This window comes from Corvus cornix, chromosome 2 (genome assembly GCF_000738735.6).
Source record: "Corvus cornix cornix isolate S_Up_H32 chromosome 2, ASM73873v5, whole genome shotgun sequence".
Taxonomy (NCBI): Eukaryota; Metazoa; Chordata; class Aves; order Passeriformes; family Corvidae; genus Corvus; species Corvus cornix.
Genome location: NC_046333.1, coordinates 137,572,006 through 137,599,371, shown reverse-complemented (window position 1 = coordinate 137,599,371; position 27,366 = coordinate 137,572,006). Strand labels below are relative to the sequence as shown.

The 27,366-nt window shown below is 35.2% G+C and overlaps 1 long non-coding RNA gene across 1 annotated transcript; it reads right to left on the bottom strand.

Moving 5' to 3' along the window:
• Nucleotides 1-819: 819 nt before the first annotated feature.
• On the bottom strand, nt 820-27,366 carry LOC109145329. Its single transcript, XR_002046661.3, has 4 exons — nt 27,122-27,366; nt 24,793-24,926; nt 18,466-18,655; nt 820-5,780 (listed from the first exon to the last, which is right to left on the bottom strand). It is a non-coding gene; the product is annotated as an uncharacterized LOC109145329 (long non-coding RNA).

Here is a 27,366-nt window from a genome sequence, read left to right as displayed (position 1 = left end):
ACTCCATTCTATGCTTATCTCATGGCAAAGTCCTTCTGTGGTAACAGTGTTTGAGACAGGCAAATGTGCTCTTTAAGTCCTTACAGAAGGCTGATGTTACACTGGGCTGCATTAGGAGGAGTGTGGCAGGATGGGGGAGGTGATCCTTCCCCAGCACTGGTGAGGCCACACCTGGGGTTGAAATAGCAAATAATAATAATAATAAATCATGAGCCTTGTCAGTTTATGAGTAACTAATGGTTCTCTTGATCCTGAATTTACAATACAGTGCCCTGATCAGAAAATATTTTTAAAAAAATTTTCACATATAATTTATTTTGGTGATCAAGACAATGAATACCGCTTCATAAGAAAAAAGATTTGTATGTGCATCCTTTGAAATCATGTACATCAAAGGAGATTGCAAAATTTATATGACCTTTAGAACATATCTGCATATATAACATGAAGCTAATTTTTTAAGAAAGCATATGCTCATTTTCTTGCTTCTCTCATATCTGAAGACATTTCATAAAAAATCAGAGGTAGAAAATTTATTACAAAGCTGGTCTTTTTCTCCTCTTTGTGTTCACCTCTACTAGTGTAGATATCAACTATATTATTATGCTGGCAGGATAAAAATAAATGTATGGCATCGTCTTTTTCTGCTTCTCACCTCTGACAGAGGCATATGAAGAATACAAGTTATACTTAAAGATCAAATTCCTCTTCCTCTTGGAAGATTGGTCAGCATTGCTAACAATGATAGCGTTTCTGTGCATAGATACATTTTGCTTTTCTTTAAAACTGATGTGTCAGGACTGAAAAAAAAGCCAAGTATCCCAGGAGAAATGTCAGTAACACTTTATTTTCTCTTTCTGTCTTAATTGGTTAAATTATATTCTGACTTTTAATTATTTACTGTTCAAGAATTAAAAGCTTCTTTGACACTAATTTTATAGTGAAATCTTTACACAGTAAAATTCTTTGCAGAGTAAATAAAATTTCAGTTCCTCTCCATGTACTTACTCTTTTCATAAACAGGAGAAAAGAAAACCACATTAAATTCCTTTTTCATGATGCTCAAAAGCAGATACTGATCTTAACCAACAAATGCCCCATTTCAAACATAAGCAATCATCAAGGAAAAAAAATATATAGCTCTTTTCCAGAAATGTATACAGTATTTATCCTTACCAATCCTTAGTAATTTAATATTTTTATTTTCACTGAGAAAATATTCTTGATTTCCATTACTCGTGGACATCCTAGCTCGTGATGTCCCCAGACATGGGTACTGTATTTTACTTTCTTCCTGTGGTTCTTTAAGAACATTTACTTCATCACCCTTTGCCTGTTGCAGCTCCTGAATGCATCCTGTTCTTTTCCATCCTGTTTCCTCACAGATGTTTTCTTAATATCTCAATTTTTTTAAGGCTTCTCATGTTCTCAACTGTCCTTTGTCTTTGTCTTCTATACTCTTACTTGGCTTCCTTTTCTGCATTCCGTAACTCTAAAAAAGTTGCAGGTATCTTCAATTTATCATGGTCTTCCAAATTTCTTTTGCTGTGCATATTTATTTAATATTATTTTCTCTTTTCACAGGACCACTGCTACAACTTCTGCTGTTATAAATGTCTGTTAGGAGTATGCCAAAAGGAAAAGAATTTGGACAACATAAATAACCAAGTAGATGCATTTCATGTTGTCGTGGGAAGTTCTCTGTCAGTTAGTTTATGTTTGGTTTTTTTTTTTTTTTCCCATGGCAAACTATGTCTCATAGTTGCACATATTGGTATATTTCTAATATAACAAAATTCATATGCGTAATTACCTGATTATAGAGCAGCCAACTAGGGCTCAGCTTCCATCTAAACATATAGTGAAAAAAGTAAATATTTTTTCTAGAAAAGTTCAGTTTCTTTTACTTCAACTGTAAGTTTAGGTGTGGAATTTGCTATTTAAATAAGCAAAAGTTGCAAAAAAAAAGTGTCATATCAACTGAAACATAAACCAACACAAACAACACATGTATATTATTCATCATAAAGTTACTTGTGTGAAAAATTTACCAATGTTACCATTCGGAAATCAAACCAAACTGATGTATAAACAATAACGTCTTTGAACTATGTGTGCTGAGAATACATCTGAGGATACACAGTAACCTGAACAACTCAAGCATGCTAAAATCGTACTTGTTCTGCTGATCTAGAATTAGGGAGTATCAATAACTATATAGACCCATGTGAAAATTTTGGGAAAATAAAAAATAAGTACTATTTCATAGTCCAATTAATAAAATATTGGATTTTAATCCTGCAGATTAGTCAAAAAGAACCAGATAGAAATTGAAACAGCAATTGAACAAAAATGACATATGAATAACAATTCTAAAAAATTAAGAAGTGCTTGAATATATCACTGAAGACTAAGAAAAAGTTACTCATATAATATTTTATGTACTACTATAGCACAGTAACATTATTAGGTACCCAATCCTCTGTGTTTCAAATGTGGAAAAAAATTCCAAGTTATATAAGAAATCACATATACTGTAGGTTTTCAGCAGAGGGAAGAATGAATATATTCAAAATATGAATACACTTTGAAGCATCATGACAGTGAAACAGAAATGCATCTATTGAGATTAAAACTTCAATTCTTTTGATGAACTACCCTTGCATTTAGTTTAAGGGGGAATAAGAAATGATGAAAAAGAGAGCTAGAACTTCTATGTAATCACAGTTCTTTGTGGTAAAAATGGAGTATGACGTTGCTGATCAAAGGGTGGAAAGAAACAAGCCCAAAAGGCTACTGCTTCTCAAGAAAATGCACTGATGCTTGAGGATTATAAAGCTGCCCAGCTCCCAAAGACAGGCAATTGGGGAAGACAATAGCAGAAATGTGATCTGGCAGCATATTTCAGACTGAAAAGGCCACATGTAAGCTGATGAATATCCCATTGTGGCATCTCTAAGATGAGGATTATTATATGACTAAATAACTGATCACTTGTTCACATTCTCTTTATAGTGAAAGAATCCATATGAAGTGACAGAATTCCATCACAAGAGACTAGGAGAAACCCATCAAAGACCTATCATAGTGGTGGTTAGACCATTTATGTATGAGCTGTAATGTCTAATGAGTATATTACATCTAAAATTTTCAGAGTGGGTACTTCTTTAATGCATGTTAAGTGTCTGATTAATAGGTTCTTATGTGAAGATAATGCCTGGATCCGTAAAATGATCAGCAAAGAGAAGGAGACAAACCAAAGTGGAATGAATCAGTATTGGAAGAAGGATAACACTGCTTTCAGGAAAACCTTAGACAACTAAAATCTAGTAGAACTGACACAGAAGATATGACTGAGGCTTCCTTTGAGAGTTTTTATTACCACTTCTATGTTTGTCTCAGTCTTCCTAAATAATAACTAGATGGATATGCTCCTTAGTGATTTTAGCCTTATGGCTTTAATTAATACACAGATCCTTCACAAAAACGATACACAGAAATATTCTAGGAGGTGTTCCTTCAGCACCTCTACCTTTAGCAGACTGTGCCCTTACTCACTAAACCTCCAAGAGTTCTTCAGGTGTATGATCCCAAGCACCTCTGTGGTAAATTGTGTTCAAAAATTATTTCTGTAATGTCATAGAACAATTTTGATGCTGTCCTTTACCCACCTTACACATATACTTCCAATATTTCTCAAGGCATTATGGCTATAAAGTGTGTACTTCAGACTGGCTAGTCTAGACAAGGAGACACCTGAGCACTCAGGCATGATAATGCCCATTTAGTGTAGCTTGTTCTCTTCATCCTTGGTTTGGAGATGCCAGAAGGGGTAAGTTGAGTTGAGCACCATGTATTTTTATAGAAACATTATACAAGGCTTAAAATTCTGCTTGTCAGTTAGTTAGAAATCTACGTGTGAACCAACATGCAAAAGTATGAAAGTTAATGGAACAGAAAATGGAGCTGCATGACATTAATGCAGAAAATGTCTATATTTAACATTCTGTTCTCATCCACTTCAGTACCACAGGATTTTACCTCTAACTTTGAATTACAAATCTCAAATGTAAAATTGCACAATATCAATTGAACTACAAAGGAATGACCCTTTAAAAGCCATTATATTTGCATTTCTAGTAATTTTTCAGGACAGATTCAGTCAATTGCTTTGTTTACATTTTTCATACTGTGGTTAGAGGCACAAACACAAAACAAATATATTAAATTTTACTTTGTTATACCTCTTTTCAAAATGGCAACATTATAGCATATAGGCTAAGGTGAATGTGTGCTGGAAAGCGTAAAGGATCCATTTTCCTTAACATTGCATGAGGACTTAACGAGGCAATATTGACCACCTCAACTGTCTAAATCAATGCTGACTGATTAAAAATCTGCTTAGAACTACCACCAATAAGTCCAGATACCATCCAAAATTTTTTTAAATTCAAAAGTTTTTAAAGGAGGGAGCTATTCTTTCCTCTCTTTGGCTGTTCTTTTTAAATTGATTAGTCTTCAGGGCAGATGTAGGTACAGAAATTTAAGGAGCTACCACAAGATAAAATAAGTGGAAAACTGCCAAGGAAAAAGCTCAAAGAGAAAATGACAAAATAAAATGTGAAGATGAACCTGTTAGTGAGAGACACAGGAAAGTGCATGCTGAACTGATAAGAGAAACTTTGTATTGTGTGATCAACTCCCAGTTATAAAACTTGGGGGTTTTTAATGGGCTTTTCACTTTTCCAAAAGTCTTTACTGGATTCTTTTTCTGAATGGTTCTCTAAACTGCAATGATAAAATTTTATGTTTTTGAGGACCATACTGAGAAGGTATGATCATTGCTCATTTTAAAAGGTAACTACAGGAGTGTTTCTAGTGCCTAAGAGACTACAGAGCAAAACAAAAAAAATATATTGCAAAGAGAATATTAAATATTGCACTTCTTAGTTTTGTATCCTTTTTTTTTGCTTGCAGTATAAATGATAGCAGTCATATTCTGAGATAAATGAAATATTATCTTAAGAAAATAAAGACTTTTAGGCTACCAACTAATGAGCTTTTTTATACCACAGCAAGAGGGAAATGAGAGAAAATGATAGTTCTACCCTATGGAGGTAGTCCCTGGTGCAGACAGAAAATGAGATAAAATCAGTCATCACTACAGCAATTGTCTCATTTGAAAAGGATCGGTCAAAAAGCAGCAGGCTGTCATTCGGGCAAGATCTTTGTCATTATAACTTGCATTTGTATATATTTACATTGCAGTTGTTTGAATTTAAGCCTGTTTCATTAGAGACTTCTTACATATGCCAGCTCTAATGAGAAGCTTCAGTGGGTAATTACTTAATTTCTGTAGTGAGAAACAACATAAATGGTTGAAAACTGGCCAAAGGGGCATTCCGTGATGGTCAGAGAGGGTATCTTCAGCTCCTAGACAGCATACTGTGTTTCATCAAAAAGAATGTGACCAGAAAATCAATGAGGGTGATTTCTTACATTTACGCAGCACTTGCAAATCTCTATCTGAAGAATCAGACACCATTTTGGGCCACCTTGTACAAGGCAAGCTCTGACAATCTGAAGAAAGTCTGATGAAGAGCTTAGGTGGTAAGGGGGTCTGGAGTATGTGCCATGAAGGAACTGATTCAACCTTGAAATTAAACATGCCTTAAGAAGGAGGTCAGACCAGATGAGTTTTGGAGGTCTCTTTCTGGAGCAATTTTATTGTGATCCTATGATTTGCAGAATGAAAATCAAATTTCAGATCTTCGTAGGCCCTGCAGAGAAAAAAAAAGTACCTTGAAGGGAGTACATGCAGGCAAACCCATTCAATAACCTGTCTATAGGGTGATCCTCCTTTATTATAGGCAGGCATTACCAGTTTAGGAAGACTGCAAGTACAGCATTTTGTGTAGTTCATGTGTATGAAATACTTGTACAAATCACTTAGAGATACCGAGGCAGACTCAGTTCTCCTATGCTCCCAGCATTGAAAAGCGCTCACATATTTCTCATCTGACTTTCATTGTGGCTCTTATTTCCTTTTTTTCACTCTTTTTCTTATCCAGCTTAGCCATGCTGGCAACTTTGACAGTCTGAGTGCTCCCAGTCCAAAGCTAACAAGTGGAGCTTATCAGAAGTTACCCTTTTTTTCGTGCCTCTGATCACAGAACCTGAACTTTGGTCCCTTTATCTTTTATCAAAACAAACTTTCAAATCCTTTGAAGTACAGCAGCCTCAAGAGTGCTGGTATCAGCCTTTCCCAATCACACATGGCTACAACCATTTTCTCACTGCTCCTTTGTGCATGGTGTGGGAAAGCACTGCTTGAATGAGACAAATAGAAAAATGTTACAATACCCCTTTAGAGCAAAACCATAAAAAAGGAATAGTCTTCTGAGACTCATGCACTTGAAAGGATGTCCTTGAATGATTTAAGAATGGTCTGACATTATGGATACAGCACAATTCAAAGATGAATTGAAGTTAGGTATTTAATGCAAGCTGTATCAGAACTGTGAATAGACTTTTTGGCTGAAATCTTGTCTCATTTGGAGTGTTCTTGCTGTTTAAAATTGCATATAAGGCATAACATTTTCTTCTATTTAGTATTTCATCTTTCAGAATGTGTTTTCAGGCAGTATCTGTACTTCCAAGGTGAGGGTGAACTGCTGAGGACTGCTGACTATTTTCACAGTGTCCAGCATCTTAGAGAATTGGCCAGTGCACTCCTGGAAATGTTCTTTATTTTGATGAAGGGAAAAATTATAATCATGCATGCAGAAGATGAAGTTGAACCAATCATGTCTGTTAATATGTAGTGCACAAAAAAATCAAAGCAGAAGCATATTATGGGCATCTAAAATAGCAAATATCACTCAAGAAGCCATAGATAACACAGACTGATAAAGGTACTGAGGGAAAAAATAAAAAGAATAACACTGATTGGCAATCTGTGACATGCCAAGTGAACAACAGGAGTGTGGGAAACAGTGCATGCCTTTTAGAGAAAATTTACTATGCAGAGGTAGACCTTCCAGCTGAGCAGGAATGGAAGCATGAATGTGAGAGATTGATGCAGAGAGCATTACTGACGGTTGCTATCAAGTCTGAAAAATAATGGTGAAAAGAAAGTAAGGAAAAGAACATTTATACACAATCTCAGAGGCCTTAGGACAATAAAATCATTGTTTAAACTATATTACCAGATATTTTCCTAGTTTGGCACCGTATTTATCTGTTAAATCAGTATTTTTGTGGACTAAATAGCATTTTAGTGGAAATAATACTAACAGACATGAAGGTAAATTGTAAATTGTTTTGTGGAGGAAGTCTGTAAATACTGTTCGTAACGCATGACTCATAACAGGGTGAAATGTAATGAATTATTTTGTGCAATCATTTAAGAGATATGAATGAGTTTTAATCAAGATTAAAACATATTCTCTTACTCCTGTTCTTAAGAAAATACCTTAGCTTTTCATTTATTGCTCATTTTTAGAATTCTTACTTTGTTACTTGATATGCAGCTTTTCATGGACACTAAATTAAAGTCACAAATATTTATAGTCTTTATCTGATCACACACTTGGGATTAAATTTAATGGGTCAACATGCATAAACCACAAACATATGTATCTACACAGATAAATTAAAGAAAAATTTCACTATAGATATATAAGAGTATGCTGAAGATTTTCAGAACACATTAAGGAATGAAAAGAAAAATGGAACTTTTGCTTCTGCTTTGTGCTATACTGAGATAATCATGCCTCTGTTTAACTTTATTAAACACTTATTAATCCAATTTCACCAGGGTGTCATGAAGACCTTTCAATACAAGGGACTATGTCAATCCAATTTTGTTATTACAAAAATTCAAAGCACATCCTAGAAGGATGGATGAAGTACTTTTTCTCTGTTCCAATAGTAGAACTACAAGCACTGCAACTAGAAGGATGATTATAGAATATTTCACTAGTGAGAAGCGTGCACAGGCTTTTCAGGCTTAACAAATATGTTCACTACAAAGTATTGTCCCTTGATTCCTGTCACAGAATGCCATGAATCCAAGTCTTGTCTGACTTTAAGAGACATCACGGAATGATTTGGTGTCTCCCCTCTTCTCAGGAAAAATTTCTTTCCTAGGTACTCTTAGACCCAATGGTAGTAGAATTTAACTTTTTGGTTACACTAAAAGAAATTTGAATGCCTCCAGTAAAATCTTGAAAACCTATCTTAACAGTTACAGCTATTTAGGGTTATCTGGTTTCGTTTGGTTGTTTTTTTGTTTCCTGACAAAATATTGATAGCTTCTGTTTTAGTGAGAGCTATGTATAAATTATAGGTAAAGCATTTTGAAAGCCTACTATTAAATTCTTATTTTAACAAAATATGAATGTGAAACATCTGTGAGTTTATATCCTGAAATGAATAGCTATTCAACCATAGTCAGTAACATTTGGTGATCTACCTAACTAGCTACGGAGTCAAACAATTCATATAGCAAAGTAATGAGACAACAGCAGCAATCACACTTTTTGCATTTGGGAGACAAACACATGTCCATTTACTGTCAATACTTCAAACCTGGAAAAAGCTGAGACATGACATTTCTTGTAAGAGATTTCTAGTCTAAACTTTAATACAGTCAAATTCATCCTATGTAGACAGTGGGACTGAGTGCACCCTCAACAAGCTTGCAGATGACATCATGCTTAGAAGAGCTCTTGACATGCTGGAGGGACAGGATGTCATCTAGAGGGACTTGGACAAGCTGTAGAAGTGGGCCCACATAAAACTCATGAGTTTCAACAAGGCCAAGTTCAAGGTGCTGCACCTGGATCAGGGCAATCCCTGGTATCAATCCAGGCTGGGGGATGAACAGATGGAGAGCATCCCCGCCGAGAAGGACTTGGGGTGCTGGTGGATGAAAAGCTGGACATGACCCAGCAATGGGCACTTGTAGGCAAAAGGCCAACTGTTTCCTAGGCTGCATCCAAAGCAGAGTGGCCAGCAGGTTGAGAGAAGTAATTCTACCCCTCAATATCACCTGGAATACTGAGACCCCACTTGGAATACTGCATCTAGCTCTGGAGTCACCAGTAAAGGAAAGACATGGACCTTTTGAGGTAGGTCCAGAGGAGAGCCAAAAAAATGATCATAGGGCTGGAACACCTCTTCAGTGTGAAAAGGCTGAAAGAGCTGGGGTTGTTCAGCCTGGAGAAGAAAAGGTTCCAGGAAGACCTCATTGAAGTTTTTCAGTACTTAAAGGGGACTTATAAACAAGGTGGAGGCAGACCTTTTAATAGGTCTTGTAGTGATGTGACAGTAGGTAACAGTTTTAAAATAAAAAAGGCTAGACTTAGACTCCATATTTTTTATGAAGAGAGTGGTAAAACACTGGAACAGGTTTCCCAAGGAGGTCCCACCCCTGCAAACATTCAAGGTCAGCATGGACAGGTCCCTGAGCAACTGGATCTAGATTATGCTGTCCCTGATCATGGCAGGGGGATTGGAAGAGATGACCTTTAAAGATCCCTTTCAACCTGAATCATTCTATAGTTCTATTATTCAGTTTCGAAAGGACTAGGCTGCTATAACTAGTTCTAACGCAAACAGCACCTGGGGACAACCAATAATTCCAGAAGAATATAAATCTCCAGGTATGAAATCAATTCAAGAGAAACAATAAACTCTGCTTGCCCAGTCTAGGACAATAAAGTCATGGTAACACTGTAACTTCTGCAGTATTCAAGGAGTGATGTTAATTAGACTCAAGAAAGGAATCTATGATTTCCTCACTGAGCACAGTACTTCCTGTACATTTTCAGGGTAATTTTCCCTGTGGCATTCTTCACAACTCCTTCTATTCTAGTTCTTGCCTTTATTCTCTTTGTCCTCATCTGTAAGGTCACTGAAGTACCAGAGTATTTTGTACATGTCCAGCTCTATTCAATAAATAATAGAAGTCAGAAAATGGACTTTCTTTTATATCCATTTGCTGAAGTCCATAAATATTAAGCTTTATCACAGGAAGTTGTAGACATTTTTAAGGTTAGAGAGAGAGAAAAAAAGGGTATCTGCAGCATGTCACAGAAACTCACATGTAATCAGAACTGAATACTGAATGAAATGAGTGAAATCTGTACACTGCCTATTGTCATTGCCTATAATAGAATATAATATACTCTTCAATTGTCTTATTGTTTTCAGAAATGAGGAGGAATGGCTTTAATATTTGATAATGTAATGCAGAAATTTGTAATGCTAGATGACTAGTTTGGACATCACAAAATGGCATATAAGACCACCACAGTTGCCTTGAGATATCATACAAAGACAGTAGTGGGGTTTTTCTTTTCCCATATATTCATTGTTTTTAGTGTAACGACAGTCTAAAAAATCTGAAAAAAAATCAGTGTTATCTTTCAGCAAGTGCTGCCATTTACTAAAAAGAAATTCATGTGGACTGTATTCAGTAGCCTACCCCCAGATGCTTATATCCCAGAAAACTCCCAGCCAGAACTGCTTTGTATGTCTGCTGGCTTTGTGACCAGAGGTCAAGTCTGAAAGCTGAACCTGAAGGATTTCAAAGAAATCTGCTCCAGGGAACTTAAGACCTTAATATTTTGGTCTCATTCACAAATTGGCATTTAAATGTGGGTCAGTAGTTCATGTCTGAGTCAAGCATGTGCACCATGGAGAACAGGTTCACTGCCACCAGTCATGCTGTTTTGCTTGCATCCTTCGTTGTCCATTTTAAGTAGAAATGAATACTACAAATCTTATTGCTGCCTTGAGTATCAAAAATTCTAATAAAAAATAGTGTTAGAATGTTTATCTCTGTTAACAGTTTAAGTACATGATTACCTAATCTCTGAAAGACTTCTGAATAGATTCATCCAGCACAAGTTTAAGTGGTATATCTGTTCTAAAAGAATAGTAACCTTTCATGACCAGTGATTACTGGTCATTATAGGGACATCATAGGGATACCACCTGGAGTCCTGGGTAAAATCAGATAAAGGATGACGATGAAAACAGAGAACAGGCATTAAATGCATGTTGAACATACTTATGTAGCTATTTTCAAATGCAATGTAGATTTGAAGACATAGCAAGGTGCAGAGTATGTCGGTCAAAGTATGAGTCTGCATTTTGCCAAAAGAAGTCCCCACTTTGTACGTGTCTTGGCAAAGTGAAGTGCAGATTTTAAGGAACACTTAAAACTTATCTTAGAATAAAGTGTGTAAAAATTAATTTTTAATTCTGTGCCTATCTGTAAATAATGTTGTTTCAATACTTATACATGTATTCCACAGTCTATTTTCCCAACATGCACCATGAACACTTTGTAAATGTAAATTAATAACTTGTCATCTTCCAGTATGACCAGTTTGGAATTTCCTACTAGGACCAAGTAGAAACCCCACAGCAAAGTTTAGCAAAGTTCACTGCAGCAAAGGGAGGGTTTAAGATTTATACTGACACTTTAAGGACATTAAAAGGAAGAGGAGATACACTAATGAAGATGCTTAAGGCAATAGAGAAGAGTGCTGCAAAGCCAAGAATCAGGTTGATATATCCTGCACCTAAACAATTATTTCATCCACTGTTTCACCCAAAGAATACGGTTTAAAAATCCTCAGAATTTTAGACTTCACTTCTATTATTTCTAAAATTATCAGGAAAAAGATTTAGTGAGAAATATTCAATTGAAGATCACGATAAGCAGTAACGATTTCTGGTATTTAACAGAGTTTTAAATACCTTTTGTACTAATAAATTTGTTCAAAACAAACAGAAGACAGAAGCCATTTAGGGAAGTTCCTTTCTTACAGAATCACCATGCCTGCAAATTTATTTTATACTTAATTAAATGATTGCACATTACAGCTAAAATGAAAAGTAATTGCCAGTTGATTAATATTAAATAAATGGCCTGAGGGAATTCACCTTTTTTTAGACTATGGTATTATTAAAAGAAAAATATTTTTCAAGAAATGCTTGATTTACTGGGCATAGAAAACATGAAAATACCTCATGTAATTAGATGATCAAAGACAAAGCAAGTCAAGTGGGATATGCAGTGATATCAGTCCAGTGACATAAACTCCTGTTGCTAGGAGCTTTGATATCAGTCAGAAATACACTGAGAAAATTAATTAGAGAAAAATCATTACTGAAGACATAATGTCACTGATCTTCATTACCCATCATCTAAAAAAGGGCTCATATAATTTGATAAATTTTATTATTATTGTGGAAACATAGATTAATGTTTGCATAATAATGGTATATTTCACCAGTTGCTGTCAGCATACTTAAAAAAATTAGTTACAACCTGGAAATATAGTAAATTATGGAAATCTCTATCTAAATTAAGCTAATTTGTACAGACAAAGTATTCAGGTTTTCCACCCTAGTTTGTTTCTTTTCAATGTGAATGCTGCATAAATATTTATCTCATTTGGGTGTGCTTCTTGTTAGTTTAATTTGCCTATGTTGACACACTTACAGTTACTTTATAATTCCATCTCTGTTATCTCTTTTGCTGTCTTGCAGCAAGATTTTTTAACTGTTCAAAGTAACAAAGAGAATAAAATTTACTTCCTGTTTCTTCAGAAAATTTGACCCCTATTGACAGAGGAGAGAGTGTACTCTAACTCAGAAAGTTACTGCTAAGAGTTAATGGGTTTGCAGCACACTCAACCTGCTTTAGTATAATAAGCTAAATTGTGAGTGATAATTGTGCACCCACGCAATCTGTATGAAAGCTCGTCACAGCAATGCTTTCTGTACTGGAACAAAAACAAAGGCACTAAAAGTATGATTCCCAGAAGGGACCAGGAATAATGAGATCACAAGTGCCACCACAATTTTTCCAAAGCATGCAGCAAGACATAGTAAGAACAGTATACAGATTTTATTGGAGATTTTTTTTCCATGTATATACCGCATTCTCCTTTTTGAACAAAAGAGCCATTATTATCTCTCAAAAACTATATTCAGGGCTATTATTGAAAACATTGTCAGTACATATCCAAGCTATTCTGCACTGTCTCCAAGAAATACTATATTATACTATATAATCCTAGAAAAGGAAATTATAAGTCCTCTAGTTAATTCCCTGGAAGTCCTGTAATCCAAACTCCTAGTCAAAACAGGGCTAACTGGAAAATTAGAGTAGATTGTTAAAGATCTTTTTCAGATGAATTTTGAAAACCCCCAAGGATGGAAAATCTGAAAATGCTTTGAGCAAGCTTTTCCATGGTTTAATAACTCTGATCATTAAATTTTCCTTACATTCAGTAGGAATTTCCAACAGCTTGTGTTTATTGCCTCTGGTAATTTTCCTGGTGACCCCCCAAGATGAACCAGGCACCATCTTCTCCAAGCATCCTCCTCCTTAAGTCACGGAAGTCTGCAATTAGATCTATCAACAAGTAGCAAGTGGAAGCAGGATGCAAGGACAATGCAAGGGGAGGCACAGACAGCTGTGTCACAGGCAGTGCCCAGTCTCACAGGACCCCAGAAAGGCAAGCAGAGCAGATCTGGTGATGGTAACCAGGTTCAAAAAAGAATAGAGGTAGCCAAACAAGTCCATCTTGAAAAAGCAGTCCTGAAGTCAACCCAGGAAGTTAAGTTTGCAAGTCAAGGTCAGGATAGATCTGGAAATAATTAGCCAGGATTAGAAACCATACAGAAATTGCCAGACAAGTCCATTGTGATGAAACAAGTCTGAGGTCAAACCTGGAAGGCCAATATGTGGCTTACTGTTAGTGACTGAATGAAGGATCTGTAAGGCTGATGCATATAGCTTGGGCCAGAACCATACACAAAACCTCAGGTTAAAAACAACTTTCACATGAAAAGAGGGAGAAGCCTCTGATGAGGCTTCTTAGAGGTATTTGAGGCTTAGAAATATTTGAGGCAGCTAGTTCTCTGATGCTTCTTCCAGACTTTCCTTGAGCTTCAGGGCATCTGAAGCTTCTCAAATAGCCCTGAGTATCAGGGAGATGGCTTTTGAGTTTAGGCAGCCAAATGCTGACCTTCACAACTGTCAGTGAAAACTGATTTCCTGGGCTTTCTACTGATAAGGTCTATACAGCATTTCACAACACTACATGAATTTACCAGCTCGGAATTCCATTCTCTAGTGCATTTCTAAACTTTTTGTTCATTACACAATGAAATCATTTTGAGAGAATGTTTTTGGAGTTTTTTCCCCATGAGGATGTGATGTAAACACCATTTAAAAAGGGGCTGATCTTACCCAAAACATAGATAACTTTGAGTTATTCTTCTGGTTGTATGTACAAATATATCTATTGCCTCCAAGTGCACTCATGAGTTGGTGATTTCATGTGTATTTCCTTCTTTCTTCCTAGGAGACCAGTATTGAGTGTGAGGCATGAGCCTACCTGTTCTTATCCTGGGGTAACTATTGAATTTAGTACTATATTTGATAAAGAAATATTTATGAGAACACATTGAAGTATACACACTCCCCACAAGGTGAAACTTAACATCATTAAGAAAGCAGATGCTGAATATCTGAATGTAAATTCTGGTTTTCATGCTTTACCTCTCCCCACATAGCTGAAGGTTCCTGTGTAACATCTGCCCATCTAGTACAACTCATGAGCTTATTTTGCTTCACAGGATTAGTAAGATTTTATGTGGCTAAGCTAAATGTTAGACCAGTAGGAATGTTTATCCTATTAGTCAGAACTGGCATCTCCCAGAGATTTAGATGTTTCATGTGAGCTAGATGTATTGCAAAACATTCTGAAGAGGAGAAGAGTGGTATCCAACTTACATACAATTTTGCCCTTGCAAAAGAGGGCCAAAATCTAAATGTCACTGTTTCCTCAAAAAGGTAAGCATACTCTTCCCAGTTAAAGAACTTCAGGCAGGGAGTACACCTGAATGCTTTGACTTGGTCATGTTGGTTGTTTAAAACAACAACAACAACAAAAAACAAACAGCATCCAATTGTAAGAACTTCTATTTTTAAGAGTTTTTCTTTAATAATAGAAAAGCTGTCCATTAACGTTTCCCTACAATAAACAAGTTCTGGAGAAAACTCTTATCTGGCCTTTTCAAAGCTGCTGAAATATTGGAAATCATGGTAAGAGCAATGTAATATAATGCTATTAAAAAAAATAATTCTTCTGTTTTGAGGGATTTTGTTGCCTATTACAGTATTCTCCAATCTTAATCTAGAAGAAAATGTTGTTTAAGTAAAAAGGAAGATCTCTGTAACATGGGACTGGTAATGAAATATGCCAGGTGCTTTCCTTTTTCCTACTCTTAGATATCTTCTCAGTGGCCCTTGGCTGTTATTTTAAATATATACTTACACAAACAGATGAGCAATCTGTGTTAAGATAAGTATTAAGAAATAGCATTAATTGTTTTTTGGTCTATTTTATAAATGTATATATAGTCATTGAAATGGACTAAACCATCACAACCTAAATTAGATATCAGGATGTATTAGTAGAATTTTCTGTGTATGGAAAATAAGACAGAAGTTTTGCATCATCTACTTTTCTCTGCTAGTAGCATGTTTGATGATGACCACAAGAGTGACCAGATGTCTCAATGCTAAATGGAACACATACACATATATATGTTACTAAACTTACATAACAGGAAAAAGGAAGAGATCCATGCTTAAAAGCACCAGGCAAATAAATTTTTAAGACACTTTCTTACAAGTATTAGATAAGTACAGTGCAGATTACAAAATTATATACCTGTGCGTGCACTTTTCATAAACATGTGTTTCTACATCTCCTTATAGATATATGCATTTTTGAAGATTTGTGTACGTGCAATAAATTTCTTAGTTAATGAGCAGCAAGCACTAATATTGACTCTTTTTTTCCCAAGGAAGTATTGTTTAACATTTTAATATTACATCCAAAAAACAAGCTTATAGCTGGGATACAGTGGTATTTCCATCATTATAACAGAACTTTCTTATGATGTGAATCACCAGTTTATGAGAAATTAATTTTAAACTAATCATCCGCTCTACAGTCTTCCTCTATGCATTAAAAATAATTTTTGCCACTACTGGATTAGTGTTACTTTCTATATTATTTCTGTAATACCCACAGGCTATCAGAATTACAGTGACTCAGCTGACAGAAGTTGAAGTTTCTCCCCAGTAGCTTTTACTATATATATCTGATCACGTTACAATACATTTAATCTCAAACCTTTTCTCTGAGATTTATAAGGGCCAGTATGCTGAATCTACAGGAGGCTTTTAAGGTACACCCATATGCAATTATATGGTCCATGTGTAATTAAGTGTATCTAACAAATTGATTAAAATTTAATCAAACTTTAGGATTCTAAGTAAACACTGACTTAAAAAAGGATTTCTACAATATTCTATTTACTGTATTGTCTGGGAACATGGGAAGTTCTCATTCTTATCACAGCTAAAAGGAGTGTTTTCATAGATATATAGTGGCTGATTGAGTAAGCAAAACACAAATTTATCCTGGATACTATTTCTACCTCTTTCTCTCAATTCTTTACATGACGAGGTTTCTTAAGACAGGCTTCTGAGGTCCATTGATGGAGCCTTAAAATAGGAGTCTCTTCACAGTTCATTTCTGAGCTATGTATGTTGCATTGAGGGGAGATATTCTTATGTCCAGACTGACATGGACATCTTTACTTATGAAAGCAGATGCTTACACACATGCACAAGCACACAAATCAATATAGAAACTTTAGTAATTCAGGAATAAACTTGATATTTTACATTTAAGCAACATGACCAGGGTCTTCTGAAGAAACTAAAAAGGAAGTGGAATGAAAACATATATATAATGTCTCCTTCTTTCATATTATAAAAAAATAAACTGCTGAGTAAATACATTAATGGAACAGGTAAGATTCCCTTTCCCCTAATGTCTCAAAAAGTAGTCAGTAATAAATTACATGTTTAAAATATGCATGCATGAGAGAAGAGAATATTATTTCTATTTTGTTTTTAGATTTCAGTGAGTTCTCAATCAGAGATTCTTTTCAGCCATACTAATAGCCTCTGCACTACATTTTACAGTAAATTTCTTCAATTAGTCTTTAATTAATTAGAAAACATACATTAGGGTTGACAAGCAGGAATAAGTTCTGTGAAAAACACTCCTTAATGAAACCATGTCCTTATAATAAGCAATGGTCAGTTTTTCACTTTTCTAGGCCCTGTTATAAAAAGTCAAATATATGAAAAAATGGTTGATGTTCTTAATTTTTATACTTAAATATTTACTCAGATACTTTAAGACACATTCAGCCTCATAGTAAGTATAATGCTCAGATAATAACTAAAGGTTAAATTCTAATTCTCTAAGATTTCTACTCTATTGGAAATGCTCACATAAGCAAAACAAATGTTGATTCCTTCATTCAAAACTCATCTTTCTTCTCTTACCTATTGTGTGGGAAATAAAAGATAGTCTTGATATTCTATTTTAATGTATAATTTTACATCCTCATAAAGGTAGCAAAAAGAATGCAAAAAGAAAGGTCAGTATTTTAGATGAGGTTTTTCAGTCTAATATTTTCAGATATATTCTGGTAAGAAGACTAAACAGTAGGAAGCAGCAATACAATTGCCACAGAAACATTAGAGATATTGTTTTCCAAATCCATTTGCAAATGAAAGGTTTTTTTTCCTCAAACAACAATGCACAAAATATATATTATTGATTTGACTGATTAATATTTTAAAACACTGTGGAAGTTTTTCTGAAAGGTGGATCCAAAATGGAGGTAAGGAAATTTTTAGCTTAAAAGGCATTTGTTGTGCTAGAGAGAGCTAAGAGGACAAAAGACCCCCCATATATCTAGTAGGGAGAATGAGGAACAAACTGCATTACAAAGGTGACATAATAAGCTTTATGAGAGAGAGGGTTGGAGAGATAATCAGACAAGACGGTGGTTAAGATGAGGACAGAAACATTAAATGCAAAGAAAATCATCAGAGGGAATAAAAAAGTGATTTCACATCAGAACAAAAGTACTGAAGACTGCAAATTTGTTCCCATTTCTTTGTCAGTTTAATTCTTTGCAAATCTTTTTCTCTTAAGTTTGAAAATACTGCTGTCAGATCAGTGAAGCCTTTTACAGATAGCCAAGCATGATTTTTCTTCCTTGTAAATTTACAGACAGCTTTATGCTTATTGATTATGATGCCACAAGGTGAATATAATTAATAACTCAATGCAGAGATTGGTTTCAGGTTTGAATGGCTTCTTTCTTCTCTCTGGGTTGAATCCCTGCTGATAGTTCAAAACAACTGTTCACATGACAAAAATTTCCTTTCTTTTTTTTTTTTTCCTGTGAAATAAGCTAAGGTAGTTCAATGTGCAGTGACATTCCTATATCATCTCCTCAGAGGTCATGAACTCCTTCTTCTCCCAAACCCACCTGTTATAATGCGTAATAGGCTGGTGAAATGAGAATATTTTGCCTGTTAGGTTTGTTACAGAATCCATTAACTTCATCTCATACACTTCCAGCTTAAATAGATATAATGTAGGATGGCATGTCAGTCCAGTCTAACTTCTTTCTGCAGTCAGAGATACTCAGAGTCACCACACTGACTTCTGGTTTAATCCTTCAAGAAAAAAAAAATAGGCAGAAAGTAAGGAAGGCATGAAAGGAATTTACCAACCACCTAGATGAGTGCAAGAGGTAATTTCATGCTGCATATTCTTTTTTTCTCAGTGTGAGGATGAAAATGAATTACAATATCAGAATGTGGGCTTGGGGAATTTTAGTGATAAAAATACTCTACAGCCTGTCTTGTATTGTGTTAAATGTCTATGGTTAATTGACTGTTTATTTCTACAAGTGAAAAAGGAAAAATATTTAGTGTCAAAGGAAAGATACAGCTTTCTTGAAGAATAATAGAAATAGTGTCTTTGTACATGTTTTTGAAGAAAGAATCATATCTGGAAGCTTCAGTAAAAAGAAGAGGTACAACAAATATAAACCATCTGATATAAACCATATGAAATATTTGCAGAAAGCAACCTGCTTATGAAAGCCACTTAAACAAGAAATCAAAAAGCCTGTATTTTTTTAAGCTTACTATTTTTAGGAAAACAAATGAACAAACCGAACCAAAACAAAAAAACAACCAAAAAAGTCCTCTCTGTCATTTATGATGAATAGGTATCTAAGAACCAAGTGACAATCTAATATCATGTTTTATAGATGGGAATAAGGGTACTGAATTAAAATAAACCACATCATAGCAAGATGGATAGAAGAAAAATAACTAAAGGTATTAAACTGTTACAACTTTATAAAAGAAACTGTGTGTGGCAGGGCATATCACCCCTCTCCCCACAACGGGTGGCCGGTGCAGATAGGAGAGATAACCCAGGCGGACAAGACCCAGCAGGTATCATCTCCTGGCACCAAAAGATGTGCCAGCTTAACAGATGTGGGAAGAGATAAAAAAACATAGGAGACCAAAACGCTTGTTTTACACTATGAAAGTACTACAGTTTAACACAGAGGCAGAATCTCTTACACACTCCTTGGGAATGTGCTAGACGATTTCTTCCCAAAGCTTGGACCCAACTTCATGATTACTTTCCTGGAAATTGAGGGAAAAGATTTCAATGTGTACACCTTCAGCAATTTGGTGGTAAGAAACATTGGATCCTAAGTTATAGTATTTCTTAGCTAGCTGTAAATTAATGGTACCTTTAACCCTGTGTGTATAATAATAGTATTCCCTTTTGTCTTATTCCTGTGTAGTAATAGGTCTGTTTTAAGTCTTATATATGTTAGTTTCGTGTCTATTAAATAAATAATTCATTCTATAATAGACTGAATCAGCCATTGTTAGAGAACTTATGAATGAGAGTGGGTCTTGGGGTGCTGGCCACCTCAATAAAGCTACTGCCTGCTGCCAGAGGCCTGGGAAAAAGGCAGGGACTTATTTAAACCCACATCATCCATTCATAACTCTGTGTTTAACAGTACAACCAACCAAATGATCCATGGTGTGCTAGCATGAAAGCAAATTCAGAAGATCAGTTCTGTATGTAAGTAATACAGATCAGTGGTTGACATGATATTGAGGGTACCTTCTGTAAGTGTAACTGTATTCACTGACAAAAGTATGATTTGGTCTGTTCAGGTATGAAATGAAAAGAATGTCTGTACTCTTCCCTAGTTTTTAGAAAAAGCCTGAAGAACCAAAACAAGCACAAGATGACCTTGATGCAATGCTTATACTCTTAAATTCAATAGAGGATCAGATTTAAATCCGTAGAGTGAAGGGCTTATGTTCCATTACTATCATAATCAAGAACACAGTAATGCAAATTCTAAATGCTTTTATTAACACGGAGCTTATTTTGCTCATGTGCTGCTTCTGTCAACTGCTTTTTCTCAATCTGCATAGCTGAAGTCCTGAGAGCACAAAGCACTCTAAAAAATCCTTCTTAGTAAAAAAGCCTGTTTAATATAATTTCTTTTCTGTAAACTCTGAAATATTGTAAGAGCCCTAAAAATGTCTTATTTTGAAAAATATTTGAAGTAATCAGGGAAAAAAAAAATCACAAATACATTATTCTTTGAGAGGTGTAACATGGTTTCTTCCCCTTGTTGAATCCAAAATTTTTCTACATTTCACTGTCTGTCTTTGTGAGTCACTGTGTTTTGGTGAATAAATCATCCCCTGACACTTTTTGTGGTATGCTTGCCCAGTAAGATTTTGTTCAGGTCCATTCATGCAGAGAAATCTATTTCCCTCTGAAGATGAGATGCTGGCTAAAAGTCATCAAACATGAAAGCCTCAGACTGCATCTGCATGGTTACTTTGGTGATTCTTTGAAGAGTTACTTATGCCTTTGTTGGGTGAGAAAGTTTGAGCCATGTCAGTGCCCTCAGACATGCTGACCTAGCTACTTTACTACTGCTGTGCTGCTATCACAAGTGAATTGAGAGTCACAGAGTAAAGACAGCCAGGGAAATGCTTTGGATGTTGAAATGAAAACAAATATTAATTTTGAAGCTCAAATATACCTGGCTTCTACTCAAAATTCTTTCCTTTGAGAAAGTTCCAAGTCATGGAAAGAAGGGTAAAGCCTTAAGTTACCACAGATGGGCTGTGCAATGCAGTGGTTGTGCTTGCTTAGACAAGTTCTCCCTGTATTGTCTTGGAGCAACATTACATGGTTGGGATTAGATTAAAAACTTGTTGCCAGTCAGCTAGGACCTACAGGTAGCTGAGCAAGATATGTCCATCACTGTAATGTGGATGCGAGATACAGTAATCAATGAGATATAGTAAAATAGTCTGCACTACTAAACCCAAATATTTGTCATCAGCTAGGAAGACTCTGCCTGTACACAGCCGAAAGGCTTCACAGACTGGGGAAGAAATATCTTCTTCCTTCAATCCTCAGTAGTTCTTAAACATTCCTAAGGGTCCTCAGTCTTTGGCTACTCCTTGGAAACCAGGGGATGATAAAAACCCAAGAGCATTTGTTTAATATTTCCTCTGAAAGGTTTTTTCTTTTATTTAGATTGTGACCTTGCTGTACTTATCAATGGCTTTGTCACATACTTGGTTGCTTTGGCAATTGATGGGAACAGAAAAACATTTCTTTTGTGCTTGGTTTGGGTTTGACTTTTTTTTTAGCTTAGTGTCTTGAAGAGTCTAGCTGTACTAAAATAAATGTTTACAAATTACTTTCTGTTTCATATCAGTCCGAACTTCAACACTGTCGATGACAGCCTATCTCCTACGCAAACATCCTTGTTGTGAACTGAAGTGTCTAATGGAGCCCTGGTGCATTTTAGTTTTAAATATGGTGAAATTTGATACACATTTGGTCTGTGTACAAAAGTATTCAGCAGTTAAGAAGTCGAGGTAGGTGGCATTGGTCAGTCTTCCCTTGTTTACCAGTGCCATCACTCCATCATAGAGGGCTATTGGACTGGTCACGTACAATTTGCCATTTGTGAAGCTGTGCTGGATGTTTCAGTTCACCTCCTTGTCTTGTATGTACCTTAGCATTGCCAGGATTTGTTTCAATGAGCAGCTTCAATCATGAAACAAGTCATTAAGCAGTTGTCTGCTGGGCAGGTGGCACAGAACAAGGAAAAAAGATGCACACATTTTTACATTCTCTGTGATTTAGCCAACTTTGATTTATTAGGTTAATATACTAACCAGGGAAGTCCACAATATTAGTTAAAAATGGTCAGAGGTAAAGTAGCCATTCTCGAAACAAGTGTACCATGGTTATAATAATGTTGGCAGGCTTAAATTTAAAACAGAGAAATAGTGAAACTATTTGGCAGTTGTCTAAAAAGAAAAGTCACTAAATTGTTTTCTAAAGAAAATGGTAGATTTTAGAATCATCAAGTAGAGATGTGTAGTATAAAGTGGTCTTTTTTAACTGCAACCTAAGCATGGTAGCTCACAAGGATAGCACTACTTCGTGCAAATGTAGATTAAATCTAGACAGTTCTATTTCCCTAAAGTCTTAATTAATAATGTTGAATATTTTCATAAGAAAAAAGGAAAAGTTCAAAAGTGGTGTCTGAAGCAGAATTTTTGTGATGGTCCTGAAGTGGTGAAGGCTCAGCTAAGAAACATCACAGTACCCCTTACTAAAGAAAGTGACAAGCAGATAAGATAATTAGCACCTACAGTAATATTGCAACACTTTTTATTATCCTAAAGAACATTATGACTGCTGTTCTTGACTTTGGTAACTCTTTTGTTGGTGGAGTTTATCAGCAATTGAAACCCATTCTATTCTCCCTGTGTACATTCCTCCAGTTTAGAGGTAGAAGAAAATTGCAGTATCGAAATGTAGGTAAGTAGAAAGGAATTAAACCACTAGAACTGTCAACCTAGCACTTCTCACAGATAATACTCATGAAAAAAATAAAATTTCAGGAAAGGTACACTTTGTTTATATTTTCAAAATCATTTACATCTATCTTCAAATACAGTAAAAGAAAATACAGTTCTTTATATGACTGAAGAATAAGACCGTTTGTTGCAAGGACACTAAAAAATAGTTTTTTCTATTTTGAACACAATTAAACATCAGATCCATCAAGTGATCACTTTTTTTTCCAATCTGTATTTTGCAGCACATGTCAGACTAGCTTGGTAAACTGCAGGGTAATAGCCTCTTCAGTATTGTTCCTGCTGTCAGATTGAGTGACTTGGCTGGAGGGTTGATGCTTTTAGCTTATGTAGTTGATGAGAACGCAAAAGTATTAGTATTGACTTTCCTCCAGAAGCAATCAAAATTGTCTACATTTACCTTCCAAATTCAAAGCTGTCTTCTCTAGACTGATATAAATTGATCAGTGTATATCAGTATGTAGCAACTGTTAACAAAACATCCATTTTAAAGACTGTGTTTTAAAATGTCAAAATCTATGAGAATTATTTACTTGGCACAACACTTCACTCCTGAAGTAGACCTTGAACAGAGTTTTCAACACTGTTGAAAATTCAAGTCAGTTGCAAGATCCTGGCTTAGGAATTTCCATTTGTAAATGTAGTTTATGTCATCAGCTGGATGTTAGCATCCTTCAGCTGAGACTCTACAAACAAGTGTTAATCACATGTTTGACAAAGTTTCTGGGAATTGCAGTGCAACTTCTAGAACCTGGATTTAGGCCCATTTTTACAAGCCATGGCCATTATATTTTCCCCTTTTCTTTAAAGAGTTTTGATGAACACTCACTTCTGTGAAAACACCTCCAAATTTTTTATAGTGAAAAGGCACCTAGTACTTGTCAGAAGAATTATCCCAATTCAAAACACAAGAGCTCATTGGACTGAAAGTGAATAAACAAAGGGAAAAAGAACCTTCAAAACTACCTTACTGAAAGTCAGTTGAATTGCTCAGTTAATATTTTTGTATTGTAAATGGGAATAAAGGAGACATGACAAGGTAAAACTGTTCAACTGGAGTAAAGAAAAAGTTGATATGACCTTGACTCATTTTTCAGAAAGTCAAATTTTAAGAAAAGTTGAATATTGATTTAAAGATTTTGTGGAGTTATTTTAACAGGTCTGTATTCCTTTAAGTCATGTTACCTGCAGGATGTTTTTTTGTGTTTTTTACTGAAACAATCACAATAAAATTAATTCAATTATGAAATTATGGAACAAGCATCCTGAAACTTTTTTATATCAATCATTAGAATAACCACAGTTTGTTGAGACATTGTAAAATTTATTACTGTGTTTTGTACTTTTTCTTAAATGTTCCTTTTCATAAATTTGATTGTACTTTAATTCAAAATCTTTAAACATGCTAGTAGAGAAATTTCTTAGAAAAAGTAACAGAGAAGTCACCTTAAATGTATAGTTAGTCACACTTGTTTTCTGGTGATGAAGTTGCTCAACATTTTATTGAAAGAAATGCAGACGAAATATAAAATTATTTTTCTTCCGCACTGCAACACATTAATGGTTAAGGTTTAAGGTCTGAAACATCAGGAAAGACAGGTCCAACTTGTTCACAAGTTCTTGTCTATAAGAAAGCTGACTACAGTAAAGCCTACACACAGAGCTATATTGTACTCCATGACTCCAAGAAAAAAAAAAAGTAAATGTTTTGCAGCTGTCTTTGCAGCTGATTTTTCACTGGCTTGATGTTGACACTAGTAGGGATGTGATAATTTTTGTTTTTATTTTTAAATATATAGCTGAAAAAGAAAAAAAAGCAAATATTCATATTGTTTAAACAGTACCTCTCATGGTCTTGGTTCTTCTCTTCCTATTCTTTCACACTGAACTTGGACACAGGCAGAAGTTAGCAGAGGCTGGAGACCATTCTGCTCAGTGAATTTAGATGTGGCTGTGATCTTTCAGAATGTTTGAGAATCTGAAAAAATGGATGTGAACTACATTATGCAAGCTGGTCATCAGACATTCGGTGAACATCTGTTTTACAGATTTACAGATGCAAATTCTAGTTCTTTGTATTTCAAGAATGGTAGCTCTTAATCATCCTCTATTTGTCAACTTCTGTCAAGAGGAATCAACACTAGCTGTTCTGAGCCAGAGGTAAAACCACCCCTGCCTGCCGCTCCTGCCATCACTGATGTGGTTTGATTCTGGGGTGGAATCAGCTTGGTATTTCTACTGCTAATCTGTCAGGGCCTACCTGCCAGGTCTGCACACTACAATGAAACTACACAATGTTAAATTTAAAATTTTTGCAAATGGTTGTAAAGGAATTTGTTATATCCTCTGGTTTTGTCCTTTTTTCAGCCTACATTAAGGAAGATGAGTTTTATTCATCTAACTGTGCCAGCACTGCATTTGGCATTTTGATTTTTAACAGTTGCTTAATCCCTCTTTAGGCAGCAAAATCTTCTGATCCTTCCTTTCTGTTGAGAGCCTGCCCATTGTCTACTCCCACTGCAAACAACTGGAGTTTTTCCATTAACTAAAACCATAGTTGTTTTGTGCCCAAAAATAGACTAATTCTTGCAGAAGATTTTTTAGCAGCTTAGTTCATCAGAATCTGTTAGTCAACTTTATGTTTTTGCATTAAGTACAAATTAACTTTTAAGTAATAATAAATGTATGATTTTTATCTGCTTAATTTTATTTCAAGTTATAACACTTTAAAAAAAAATTATATATAAAACATTTCTCCAAAAATGCAAACTGTTCTGGTGAGGTAAACTCTTCAGTCAGACGAATTTCATCTTTTTTATTTTTTTCCACTAATGGAAATGGTTCATCCTAGGGGATGATGATATCTCAGCACATGTATAAACCCCATGGTACCTTGACCTATTTGCAAAATTGAAAAGTCTGGAAAAAGTTTGACTAAACATTTGTGGGAACTGACCTTCTCAGGTGCTGCATGTTTATTTTTACGATGGCAGGTGTAATTATTCCTGAGATACAGCCACCAGAAAATTACCATTTTGCTCTGTGTTCGAGAATAAGCCTTTCTGCATTGCAGCTCCTATCATAGTGTGCTAAGCATAATGCCAACGTTTTACCTGAACCTGTATTTGCTTTCAGCTAGGGTTAAGAATACCCATTAACTCTGTCCTCATAAATGGTTCCTACTTATTATTTCCGAAATATAGTGTGGCACAGTAAAAGGAAAAGTCATAGAGCATGAATATACAGATGGAGTAGATAAAATGTAGAGAGAATTTGTTCAGTATTCTAAATACATATTTAGAATAAATTCTTCACTGACTTGCTCTGATTTCAGCATGACTGCTCTGAATATAAGCCAAAGCAGAATTTAGCTATTGAGTTTAGTCATTAGTCACTTGATAACAGTAGTCAAAAGGCCTAATTAGAGTTTCACAGAGAAGGTGATGGGGGTGTAAAATGGTGAAAGAGCAGCACTCTTTGAATTTCACATTAAAGCTTGTTTTTTACATTCCCTGATTGTAATACACTAGCTTGAAGCACGGTTGTGAAATATTCTTCATAAACTATATTTCAATTTCCTGTAGTCTTTTACTGTAGGTCTCAACCAGAGATCATTATTTTAAGCATTTTTAAGGTTTACGCTTGCAGTTTTGATTTTCTTTGCTGGCTTGAATATGTTGCAGTACAGAAGATTATGAAACCAATGTATGGATAATGTACATACACACACATAGTTCTTGCATAACATTGATAACATTTGTGAAAGAAACAACAGTAAAAGCCAATCTATTTCTCAATCCTAAAGAAAAAAACAGACAAGTAAATTCTTCATTAACAAAACTGATATTAAAGTTCTATGTCTATTTTCTTTTATCTAGTACACGACACATTCCCTCCATCCCCTTTCTTACCTCTCCCTGTTTACATTTTGTAGAAAATTCTAGTCCTTTTCAGAAATTTCCCATCCAACTATTATATTTACTAAGCTAATTAAATACAAGAAGAATGTCACTGGGTGGCAATACAACACTTTTGCGAACTTTCTAGGAAAGGATGCATGCAGTAACAATCAAATTGTCAGCACTCAATGATGCATTGGAAGTGTCCAAGAAGAACCTGCACAGCTATAACATAGCTTATAAAGCTTTACCCACTAGCTGCTCAGACTGTTACCTTTGTAAAGCAGATGACCAGCTCTGGGTGGATTTTTTCTTCAAGTCTTCAATGGATCTCATAGCAGTCAACCATGTTAGAGCTTAGATGATGCTGACCAAGCACAGAGAGCCTCGTGCATCAGCACGAGATTTATATATACATAGCAGTTATTTGAAATTTGGACAAAGCTTATCCTTAAAATATTTGCTACTTGCTTTGTTTCTCAAAAACTTTAAAATTCTACATTAAAATATTTGCATTAC